This window comes from Pristis pectinata, chromosome 7, assembly GCF_009764475.1.
Source record: "Pristis pectinata isolate sPriPec2 chromosome 7, sPriPec2.1.pri, whole genome shotgun sequence".
In the NCBI taxonomy this organism is placed as follows: Eukaryota; Metazoa; Chordata; class Chondrichthyes; order Rhinopristiformes; family Pristidae; genus Pristis; species Pristis pectinata.
Genome location: NC_067411.1, coordinates 64,931,851 through 64,944,084, shown reverse-complemented (window position 1 = coordinate 64,944,084; position 12,234 = coordinate 64,931,851).

The following is a 12,234-nucleotide window of genomic DNA, read 5'->3' as shown; positions in this document are numbered from 1 at the left end:
GGACCATGTGCAAGCAGATGGATTTAGATAGATTGGCATTATGGTTGGGCAGACATGGTGGGCCAAAAGGTCTGTTTCTCTGCTGTACTGTTCAACATTCTCTGGTCTAAAGTGTGTACAAAGTGGGTGGCCACATGGCGGTTGGTGTAATGCTATTACAGCACCAGCGACCTAGGTTCGATTCTGCTGCTGTCTATAAGGAGTTTGTACATTCTCCCCACGTCTGCAAGGGTTTCCTCCCACATTCCAAAGACCTATGGATTAGGAGCTGTGGGCATGCTATGTTGGCGCCGGAAGAGTGGCAACACCTGCGGGCTGCCCCCAGCACATTCTCAGTAACACAAAAAGATGCAATTCACTGTGTTTCTCGATGTATATGTGACTAATAAATATATCTTAAAAGACTGTGATGCTTTACTAGATTATGCCCATTTCACTATTTGAAGGATAGAAATAGCCACAGAAGAGATCTGTTCTAGTAAACATATTCAATATATTGAGTTACTTGAGTTCTGTACTTGATGGAACACTATATTTATGCACTTAGTACACTGCTATGGATCAGTTATTATCTCTGCATATATAATTGGAGTTCCCAAAGCTCTTATCATTGCACCTCAGGAAAACAGCTTGAGTTTCTGTAAACCCGACAAAATTACGAAATAATTTTCTCTGAAATTGTCTCTCGCACTTTTCAATAATCAGAAGAGGAGGCTGCTTGAACCAACAGACAGGATCATGCTTCATTGTGGGGATACACTGCAAAGTGGAAGCAGTGTATCTTTGACTTGAGTGTCTGTGAGCTGTAGTGCAGACGTAAGGGACACACCGGAGGTCAGATGCTTGCACATCCGACCCACCTGCTTCACCACTGGACTCTCTACTGTATTTTGCCACAGTGCTGGAATATTGAACTGATGAGCCAGTTACACTTCAGATCTGACTCAATTTTACAGCAGTCATGACAGGTGATCAAGCAGCAAACCTTATTCATTGTAATGGAGTCACCAACGATTACAAAGCAAAGTTTAAGTAGATTATTTTATTTTACTGTTTTTAATCAATTGTGAAATGCTTTTAACCACATTTTATCACTTTAGATTTCCAGCATCTGCAGGTTTCTTATTAATTTTATTATTTTCATTTTACTTTTTGGTCCTCAAGTATTTTCAACATTGAATATGAGGTATTTATACTGGTGATAAGTTCCTTTGACATCAATGAGCTGATGAGAACAGGGTGTTGGATTTTACTGCCTGAGATCTAGTTCCCACACTGACCACTCAAGTTTGAGAGTAATGCACCGAGCAGGCCTCTAGCGTGACCCATCCTGCGGATATGGCCACTGAATTAGTGTGGGGGCCTTGTGTTGGCTGTGGGTTGGATCAAACTGACTCAGCCCGTGTCAGTCTGCTGAAAGATGTATCCAATTAGGCCTTCACCACTATATTCTCCATAATGCTTCTCCTTCAGATGTTACATTTACATTTCCATTTCAATTTTTTGATCGAATTTGTTAGCAATTCTTTGACTTCTGGCATCCAAATTGGAGAAACTTACTATGATGAATGTCTTGGGTATGTATCATGACTTTGGTTTTAGACCTAAAGACAAATTAGCAATCTGTTCATGCATTTACAAAATGTTTTTGTGTGTAAAGTCCTAGTTTCTTTTCTTAATATCAGAGGATCTTTTGCATGGGATTTTATTTAGGATCTTTAACTCCTAAGTATGTAATAGGAAACCTCATCCATCCTTGAGGAATGAAATGGCACTCCCTGATAGTTACTCTATTCAGAACTATATTGGAAAGCATTGTAAAATGTGTCTTGAGTATTTCTAAAAGAATTATAGCATTTTACTGAGGAAAATTACAATGATCCAAAGTTATCTGGACATCCACCCAATTATTAACTTCAAAGGCTGAATGAGATTACAAATGATGCAAAATGTCTTATTTTAGAAAATTTCATGATTTCAGCACTTGTCTTCCACTTAAAAATCCTAAAGCAATGCAAATTATTCCCTGATGTGCTTCAAAAGTACCAGAATAATTGAGGCAGAGTATGTAGATCTGTTTTCCCCACAAGAAAAAACATAAAATCAGCTTTAAAAAATCCACAACACTCTATGGAATTTAATTTATACAACTACCTTAAATCGGTGGACTTGATTATAGATATTTATGCACAATTGTTTTGGAAATGCAGATTATTTAGACAGCTGATTAGCTTCAGAGTTTTCTATCTTTTCATCTATTCACTTAATCTGCATTTTTTCACTTCCCTTCCAACAAAATAAGGTATGACAATACCTTCAAGTCAAAATTGAGATGTCTGAAAGGAAAGTAGAAGATGGCATTATTTATCATGTTATGATGCTGTATATAAAATTTTTTTAAATGCAGTGTATATTTCTCCTTGTAAAATGATGCTGTCTATAGTATTATTGAGTTACATTTCAAATTCCTTTTTTTTTAAGAACAGTGTGCATTTCCCTTTGTGTGTAGTTCTGGCCATACCCTACACTTGAACTGTGGCTAAAAAATCAGCCATTGTTTTATGAAAATAAAAAAACTGGGTGCTGGCAATCTGAAGTAAAAAATTGTTGGAAACACTTGGTAAGTGTTTGCATCACAAAAGTTCTGGAAAGAGAGAGAATGTTTCTTGCTTTTTTTTTCATTTTCCCAGTTCTGATGTAGAGCTTTTGACTTGAGCCGAAGGACTGCAGATGCTGGAATCTAGATGGAAAAAAAACAAGATGCAGAAGGAACTCAGCAGGCTAGGCAGCATCTGTGGAGAAAAGCAGGCAGTCAACGTTTTGGGTCAGAACCCTTCTTCAGGAATGAAGATAGGAAAAGGGGAAGACCAAAGTATGGGGCGGGGGAAACAGCAGTGAGAGGTGGACAAAAGAGGGGAGGCGGGGTGGGCACAAGGTGGTGATAGTTAGATGCAGGGGAGGAGGGGAGAGCAGATTCACTAGGGGATGGGCCAAAGGTATGGAGGCAGGTGCCCCATGCGGGGCAGGAAAGGAAAAAGAAAAGAATAGGGAAATAGGCAAGGAGAGAAAAAGAGGGGCTAGGAAAGGGAAGAAAGGGGGGAGGGGGTTTGGTTTACTTAAAGTGGGAGAATTCAATGTTCATGCTGTTAGGCTGCAAGGTCCCAAAACGAAAAACGAGGTGCTGTTCCTCCAGTTTGCATTTGGACTTCTCCTGGCAGTGGAGGAGGCAGAGGACTGTCATATCAGTGATGGAGGGGGAGTTGTGACTGGCAATGGGGAGATGCAGATCGTGGTTATGGACAGAGCACAGGTGTTCTACGAAACAGTCACCTAGTCTGCGTTTGGTCTCGCCAATGTAGAGGAGGCCACACTTGGAGCACCGAATGCAGTAGATGAGATTAGGGGAGGTGCAGGTAAAACTCTGCCTCACCTGAAAGGACTGTTTGGGTCCCTGCATGGAGGTAGTGTAGGGGAAATTTTGAAACAATCTGTCAAGTGTCATTTTTGGTTTCTGGACCCTGAATTAACCTCCAATTCGAGCAAATGGTAAGATAACCAATTAAGGCAGTATATTAACAACTTGGACCTGGATCCAGATTCTGATTGGAAACTCTGCTAAATTTCTTACTTTTCATATGCAAGTGGTAATTTAAATCTAAAATATGGTTTAAAATCCTATTTCTCATGAAATGGTAGTGTTTTGTTCCTCATGTCAGTTAGAATCAGCAGTAAAACATGTGACGTTTTCCTTGGGCTAGTTGACCTTCTGTGCCAGTACACATGCAAAATCAAAATGTTGCTTTTGGGTGAAGCCTGATTATAGAGCAAAGAACAAAGAGACTACATTCTTGCCCCTTGATTCCAAATATAGTTCAAAGATCTCTCATTATTATTATTATCATCCTGTATTTTTTCTATTTTCTAGAGGATTTGAAAACCAGTTTGATCATCTTAAAGGTCATGCATTGCTTGAGCGGGAGCCAAGTTAGACCTGGTGGTGGGGGAATAAAAATGTTGCAAGTAAGGAAATGGCTGTGGAGTTTTTGGATAAGGTCAAGTTTACAGAGAATGCAAGGTGTGAACTCGACATGGACAGCACTGGTGTGGGCAACATTAAATGCACCAACAGACAGATATAGGTTTTGCAGAAAGATGAGCCAGGGAAGGGATGGGTAACTTCACACTCTTTGTGTGAAATCCTGCCATTCCATTTGTTGAATTATAATTTGCTGAGATTTTGCATTGCTCCCCAAAACTCCTTGATGGGAAAAATTTAATGGCTAATTATCAGAATTCTGGCTGCCATTAAAATGAATGGTAAGATAAAATGTGTTGAATAACACCACTGTGACTATTACAGAATGGCCCTTGTGGACTATTATAATAAGAATTTGTTTAAGGAATTTAGTTAAAATCATACAGTAAGGTTCACTTAAGAAACTAGGTATGTATTTTGATAGCCACGCCTGTGCTGATTTTTCCCAGCTGTTAACAGCACATATTTTGAACTAGAAACAATAGCAAAACTGCATTTTCTGCCATAACACTAGGAAACTAAAAAAAAATCTATAGGATTTCTTGTGCATTCCTGGGGTTAATCTGAAGACCTGTAGATGCTGTCAGTAATTTGGTGCTTTCCTAGGGCTATGCTATTTGCACCCTTTTCCAACAGATTCAAAGGAAATCCACTGCATTGATGCAAACTTAAGATGTTTTCTGAATACCCTGAATATATTATGCTTTGTTGCAAGAGGTCCAAGTGAGCTTTTCAAGGAACACTAAGCCATAATTACTGTTTAGCAAACTCCCTGATTCCCCAAAGGTAATTTTATAAATATGAAAGGTTAAACACTTCAAAATTTAATTTTTTTTTTCATGAGACATACTTGGTTGCACAATTGAATATCAGTCAGTCAATGGACTTTTAATTACTTTCAATTTTGTTGGCTTAAAGCCAACAGTGACTGAAATATGAGCCTGTACATAATGAGAAGTTGCAACAGTCAATGCTGCTTCATCACTTTTAATTCTCTCAATTCATGAGCAGGAGTCCTGGATTCTCAAGTTTTAATGTGATGCCATCAGCCAAGTTTGAAAGGGGTATGTTTGAGCAGACAGCTGGTCACCCGGTACCAAAGAAAAGCAAGGTAACATGCCTCAATGACTACCGACCAGTGGCTCTGATATCTACCATCATGAAGTGCTTTGAGAGGTTGGTCATGGCACACATCAAATCCAGCCTCCCAGACAACCTGGACCCACTGCAATTCGCCTATCGCTGAAACAGGTCTACAGCGGATGCCATCTCCCTAGCCCTTCACTCAGCTCTGGAGCATCTGGAAAGTAAGGACACTTAGGTTAGACTATTGTTTATTGACTACAGCTCTGCCTTAAATACAATAATACCAAGCAAGCTTGTCACCAGACTCCAAGACCTAGGACTCAACACCTCCCTCTGTAACTGGATCCTTGACTTTCTAACAAACAGACCGCAATCAGTAAGGATAGGCAGCAATTCCTCCAGCACAATTATTCTCAACACCGGTGCACCTCAAGGCTGCGTCTTCAGCCCTCTACTCTACTCCCTATACACTCATGACTGTGTGGCCAGATTCTGCTCTAACTCCATCTACAAGTTTGCAGATGATACCACCGTTGTAGGCCGTATCTCCAACAGTGATGAATCGGAGTACAGAAAGAAGATAGAGAGCTTAGTGGAATGGTGTCATGACAACAACCTTTCCCTCAATGTCAACAAAACTAAAGAGCTGGTCATTGACTTCAGGAAAGTGGGCAGTGTACATACACCTGTCTACATCGATGGTGCTGAGGTCGAGAGGGTTGACAGCTTCAAGTTCCTGGGAGTGAACATCACCAACAACCTGTCCTGGACAAACCACGCCTCTATTTCCTCAGGAGGCTAAAGAAATTTGATTTGTCCCCTTTGACTCTCACCAACTTTTACCGATGCACCATAGAAAGCATCCTATCAGGATGTATCACGGCTTGGTATGGCAACTGCTCTGCCCAAGACCGCAAGAAGCTGCAGAGAGTTGTGGACATAGCCCAGCGCATCACGGACACCAGTCTCCCCTCCTTGGACTTTTGTCTTTACCTCTCGCTGCCTTGGTGAAGCAGCCAGCATAATCAAAGACCCCACCCACCCGGGACATTCTCTCTTCTCCACTCTTCCATCGGGTAGAAGATACAGGTGCCTGAGGGCACGTACCACCAGACTTAAGGACAGCTTCTACCCCACTGTGATAAGACTATTGAACAGTTCCCTTGTACAATGAGATGCACTATGACCTATGACTTCACGATCTACCTTGTTGTGACCTTGCACCTTATTGCACTGCACTTTCTCTGTAGCTGTGATACTTTACTCTGTACTGTTATTTTTTTTTACCTGTACTACATCAATGCACTCTGTACTAACGATGTAACTGCACTGTATAATGAATTGACCTGTACAATCGGTTTGTAAGACAAGTTTTTCACTGTACCTTGGTACAAGTGACAATAATATACCAATACATCAGTGAGGTTGGACTACTGAAAAAGAAAAGCATAGTAACAGCTTCCCAGGCCTCCTGTTGAAAATTGTCCATGACCCCTATGGACACTTCAATGGTACAGAAGTCTTTGACAAATATTCCTGGGTTAACTGGAGGTCTCTTGATTGCCAATTGTGCACAGTCAAGGATGCCCTGAACCTGTGGAAAACCAGACAGGGAAGAAAACTCGAGCACACTGGAATAATCACGGGCTAGGTCAACATCACATGGCTTTGGCAAACTGGTCATCAGCCACATGCCTTAAACAATTGGTAAATATCTCCAGCAAAGCCCTAGAACAGTGTAGAGGCATTAAAGCTGATCCAAAATGACGACGACAACCACAGTTACAGCATGGCAGCTGATCTTGCTCCAACAGTGTGAAGTGGTCTGCACCAAGTCATGCAATGAGGCAAGCCAGAGGTACTGCTCCTGACACATTGAGCAAGCTGGCGGACCTCTGATTTCCTGCTGCTCTGCTTCTCCCTTCTTATCCCCGTTTCTCCCCATCTGCTGCTCTATCTCCTAGCTTCAAGTCTTTTGTTGGTGGTCATTTCCATCAGCTGATGTCCAATCCAAGGCAGCCAAACTGAACTGATTGATAGATCAAATCTTGAGTGTAGAAAGACAACCATCAGCAAAATTCCCATGAAAACCCTTTCAGTTTAGTAAGACATCATGTGTGAGTACTGTGTAGATATTTTCCAGAGATTGATTAATCCAGTCAATTAGTCTAGAGCATATGCCTTGTTTTTGCTATCCAACTTCAGCAAGACTGTGAAACCCATGGTCTACAGGTTACAATGATAAATCTGTCATATTGCTTTAATGGTTACTAACGTAATTGTCAATCTGCCTCTCCTGAGGGTGTGCCCACACACAGCCCAGCATTCTGCAGTGAAACAAAGTCAGTGTATTGAAGCTTTTACTTTAATTGGCTTTAACAGCACCTCTCACTCTGAAACCCATTAGGTTAAAATATCTTCCAATGACACTAAAGAAAATTTGTCTGGAGGATAATTTTGCATGGATTTTGCTATACTGAAGGTTTGAACTTTTACCTGGAAGCCTCAGATGTTTGATAATTTCAATACCTTCATGTTCCATGTCATTACTTTCTGTATTGGTAGTTTTAGTATGCAGTGTTACAAATTATGCTTTAATTGGGATTCCTTAATTTTCATAGCCCTTAATTTCTAAGTAGAAATCATTTTTATTGCATGTGTATAAATATCCAGCATATGATTGTTAGTCCTAGTTCACATGTATTTAACTTTTTATTAATGGATACAAGTTCAGTTTTCACAGATACATCATCTCCATTTAACTTACTGCAAAATCATTAAGAAGCTAACAAAATTAAAAATCATTACTGGAAGCTTTGTCATTCTCTGAAGTAATATTCACCATCTTCTTCCATCCTCTGAACATTAACCATATGTCCTGTTAATTAATGTGTCATTCAATTCTTTGCAGTTCTTAGTGTGACATGGTTAATTACAGTTAGTATAGAATGGTAACTTTCACAAGTGATTGGAGCAAAGTTTTGTAAGTTTATAAGTATTTATACATATTCTTCCAGGTCTATGATGGCCATTAACACTTCCTCCTGATTCCAGTACCAACTAAGGATCCTGTATTAAAATCTTTGCCCGATATCTGCTCCAGTACTGATTTATTTTTAAATCAACAGTAGCACTCTGGATTAAAGTTAGGATGTGAATGAGTGCATTATCACTCCTCCTCAACAGAATAACAACTCTCTCTACTAGCTCCCAACATCTGCCTCGCCTCTGAATTCATAATCTTTCTCCCTGGATATGCAAGAAGACATAAACCTACCTGAATCGGGAACAATTAGTTCTGTAATGTAACAATTGTGATTTGTAGAGATTTATCTTAGAATCACAGATATTTCTAGGTTAGTTGCAACTTACGTCTACAAATATGCAGGCAGCATCTGTGGAGAGATGGAAAGAGAGTTAACCATTTTGGTTGATGGCCTGTCATCAGAATTATTCCAATGAGCATAGCACTTTTTTGTAATAAGAAGGAACAAATGCAGATATTCAAAATCTGAAATAAGAACAGAAAAAGCTGGAAATATATTACAGAAGAATTGTCAGCGTCTATACCAAGGAAAGGTTGGTTGAAGGGTCACTAAGCTGAAACATTAGTAATTTTTGCACTTTACAGAGCTTTCTATTTGCAGAATGTGGAGAATTTTCTTGTTCTATTTCAGTGAGTAAAATGTCCAAGTTTGAAATAAAATCTTTCAGCAGTAAAAGAGAACATTTTAAATATGATAACGTAGCTGCTTATTGTAAATTGTACAACAAAATCTATGGACAAGAAGCAACTTAGACAGCAGAGTGACTACTGTATGGGGTTTGGTACTGAATATCCCTGCAAATAGAAGGTAAAGTGGCAGTAGATGATAGGTGGTATGTGTGCAAATATTAGCTCAAGAAGCTGAGAGTAGCAATACTGATTGGTGTATGGTACTGAATGGAGAGAGCAACAAAACCCCAGAGCACATCATCCAGTGTGGTGAACTATAGTTAAAATACTGATTTAATCTGTTAACACTACAAAGCCAATTCTGTTGTGTTAGTAGCAGAAGAAATTGATAGTTGCTATAACAAGTTTATAAAAAATATTAAATCAAAAGTGGCAGGCTTGCTTAGTATATTATGAAACAACAGGTGGCAGAAGGGGAAATTGTAAAGCCTTTCACATATGGCCTGAGCTTCTGTTTTCAATTACATAGTGTGGATCTCTAAATTATTTAAAATCACATTTTTGTGAAAAGGCATATCACTCTTTTAACAAGTCAAATTATAATTGACCTTTACCACAATTTTCTTATTGCCATTGTAGTCATGAGGCTTTCTAGGTAACAGGGCAATTCATGAGAAAGATGGACCTGATGTTAAAGTTTTTAACCTGCCTCTGTGTATTTTGGCTGACAGCCAATTTTAGTTAGCCGGCTTCTTAAAACAGCTTGTGTACAAAGTATTACCTAAGTACTGTTCTTTTTTGTTTATTACATTATGTGGAGCAGAACTAAACAGTAAACTTCCAGAAGGACAAAAGGTCCACACTTGGTGCATTTCTATCTTGGCAAGCCCTTCCTTTTTATACTTCTTTCACTTACTGTTCCAGTTAAAATTAGCCAGCTTCATTTCTACACTCATAATGGATGGCCGAAGGGCAGTGGTTTGGTTAAGTTCTCAACACCCTCCCAAGCCTGAATTTCAAAAGTAGATTACTCACCATTATTTTTATACTACCACCAGTGAACTTCCTGTGCTGTTGCCCACAGCCAGCCGCACCATGACAGCAGTGGCTACACACGTAAAGGTCCTGCAATAAAGTGGGTTTGCTTCACAAAATTAAAAGGCCAGCTATGCAAAATATTAATTTAGAGATTTTTGTTGAGACTAGAATTTTGGGCAGTTGATGCGAAGTACAAATTAATAATAAAAGTAATGATTTGTCCTCTGCATGTCAAACACATGTTACAATGTCTTCTGGGATTAATAAAAGTAATATAAAGGCTTTTCATCTGTTATTACACTCCAACAGCTTTGAAAGTCCCAAAGAAGAATATCCTAACCTGGGCAATAGAAATGTGGATGTAAATTGCAATGATGTGCATTCTGTTTGAGTGGTGCATGTCCAAAGAATAGGAGGAGAATAAGGAACTCAGTTCTGGAGAGGGCAGAAAGTGGCTATGACTGGAGAAAGATATAATGCGGAGCATTCATGTGTCTAAGAGCTAACTTGTAGGGCTTTAATTCTCTTGTTATTGTTTATTTCAGCTTCTTTTTTATATATCCATTTTACTGCTATATAATATAAATATATATATAATTTTTTTTAGGATGTGCTTGGTGGCACATTTGGGATTTTTGATTGGCTCAAGTTTTCAAACGATTCCATAATTTAAGTATTTTTAAAAGTATTTTCAATGTTTCATTATGTTAATGAAACATTAACTCCCAACTGCCTTTCAAATAAAGGGGTGATACAACTCCTTTACATAGCTTGACCAGGCAGGAAGGCAGGAGGGCACCAATGGGGGGCCCTTAAGGATGATCCCCAGCATCAGAGAAAGTGTCTCTATCCTGACATGAGCGGTGAGACAAAAGGTTTGGTGCTTTTTACAAATTACTAGGATGTCGTTAGTGAGGCCACACTTGGAGCATTGTGCACAGTTTTGGTCAGGAAAGACATTGTCAAGCTGGAGAGTGTGCAGAAGAGATTTACAAGGATGCTGCCTGGACTGGAGGGCCTGAGTTATAGGAAGAGGTTGGCCACGCTGGATCTTTATTCCTTGGAACATAGAAGAATGAGGGGTGACCTCGTAGAAGTTTATAAAATCATGAGGGGTATGGATAAGGTGGACAGACATCGTCTCTTCCCCAGGGTTGGTGAGTCTGTATCTAGAGGGCGCAGATAAAAGATAAGAGGGGAGAGACTTAAAAGCGACCTGAGAGGTAACTTCTTACATAGAGGGTGGTGAGTACCTGGAATGAGCTGGTTGAGGCGGGTACAATTGCAAAATTTAAGAGGCATTTGGATGGGTACATGGAGGGGAGGGGAGGGGCTTGGAGGGTTATGGGCCGAATGTGGACAACTGGGAGTAGCAGGAAGAATGCTGTGGTCGGCGTGGACCAGTTGGGCCAAAGGGCCTGTTTCTGTGTTGTATTACTCTGACATCTTGACTTGAGATTTTGAAAGACTGGCAAGAATTTTAGATGGGTCTCAGAGTTTTGCAATGCCCAGTTACATGCTATAGTCAGCTGTTGATCATATGTGGATATGTTATATTATTGCAAGAATGAATGAGAATCTATACGATTATATTATTTGAAATTATTTCACTGCAGCACTCACTGTGCAAAATGTAAAATATGCACATTGAAGCATTCAGCAGCACAAGGCCTTGGTTTGAAAATAAGCATGATGTAATCCACAGATACAAGTTTTGAAATGTAATTTTGAAACAGACCTCTGGTAACAGATACACTGTGGTTGCGTTAAAATGAAAGCATTGCTAACGGCAGTTAAAAAGTCTGAAATACATAGTATGTAGAAAGTAATGCCACGTTACAAAAAACAACTATCCATGGCATGGGTTACCAAAGAGATTATTTTTGCAGCTGGCGAACAAATTATAGAATTTTTACAGAATCAACAATGTATTCCTGCCTTTGGGAGGCATGATTCTGCTCTAGCATGCTGTGCCCAGAATGTAGAGGTGGACACTTATCATTCTGCACTAGTGTGTGATTTCAATTTGTTTCAACTGCACTAAATAGAAACCAATCCAGCAAGGAGGGGGAATAGCCAAGTAAGTCAAGCCAAGTCTTTTTTGGGACTTTAATCATTAACATTCAAGGAGGTGTCTTCTCCTTGTTGAATAGTGCTCACACCTGCTTCAGAATTCCTCTTCTTACAGAATTTTGAGCTCTATAAAAATATGGGAGTTAGTTTTACACATTTGTCTGAATTTCCAAGCTGACCATAGTACAAAAAATGCACAAAATCAAAAGATCCCTGATTGACAGAATTTTGAATTACAAAGTATAAAAATAGAATTTAATTCAATTTGATCAATCCATCAAGAGGAGGAAACTTGAGTGCCTGAGAAGAGAGATTATAGCAACCA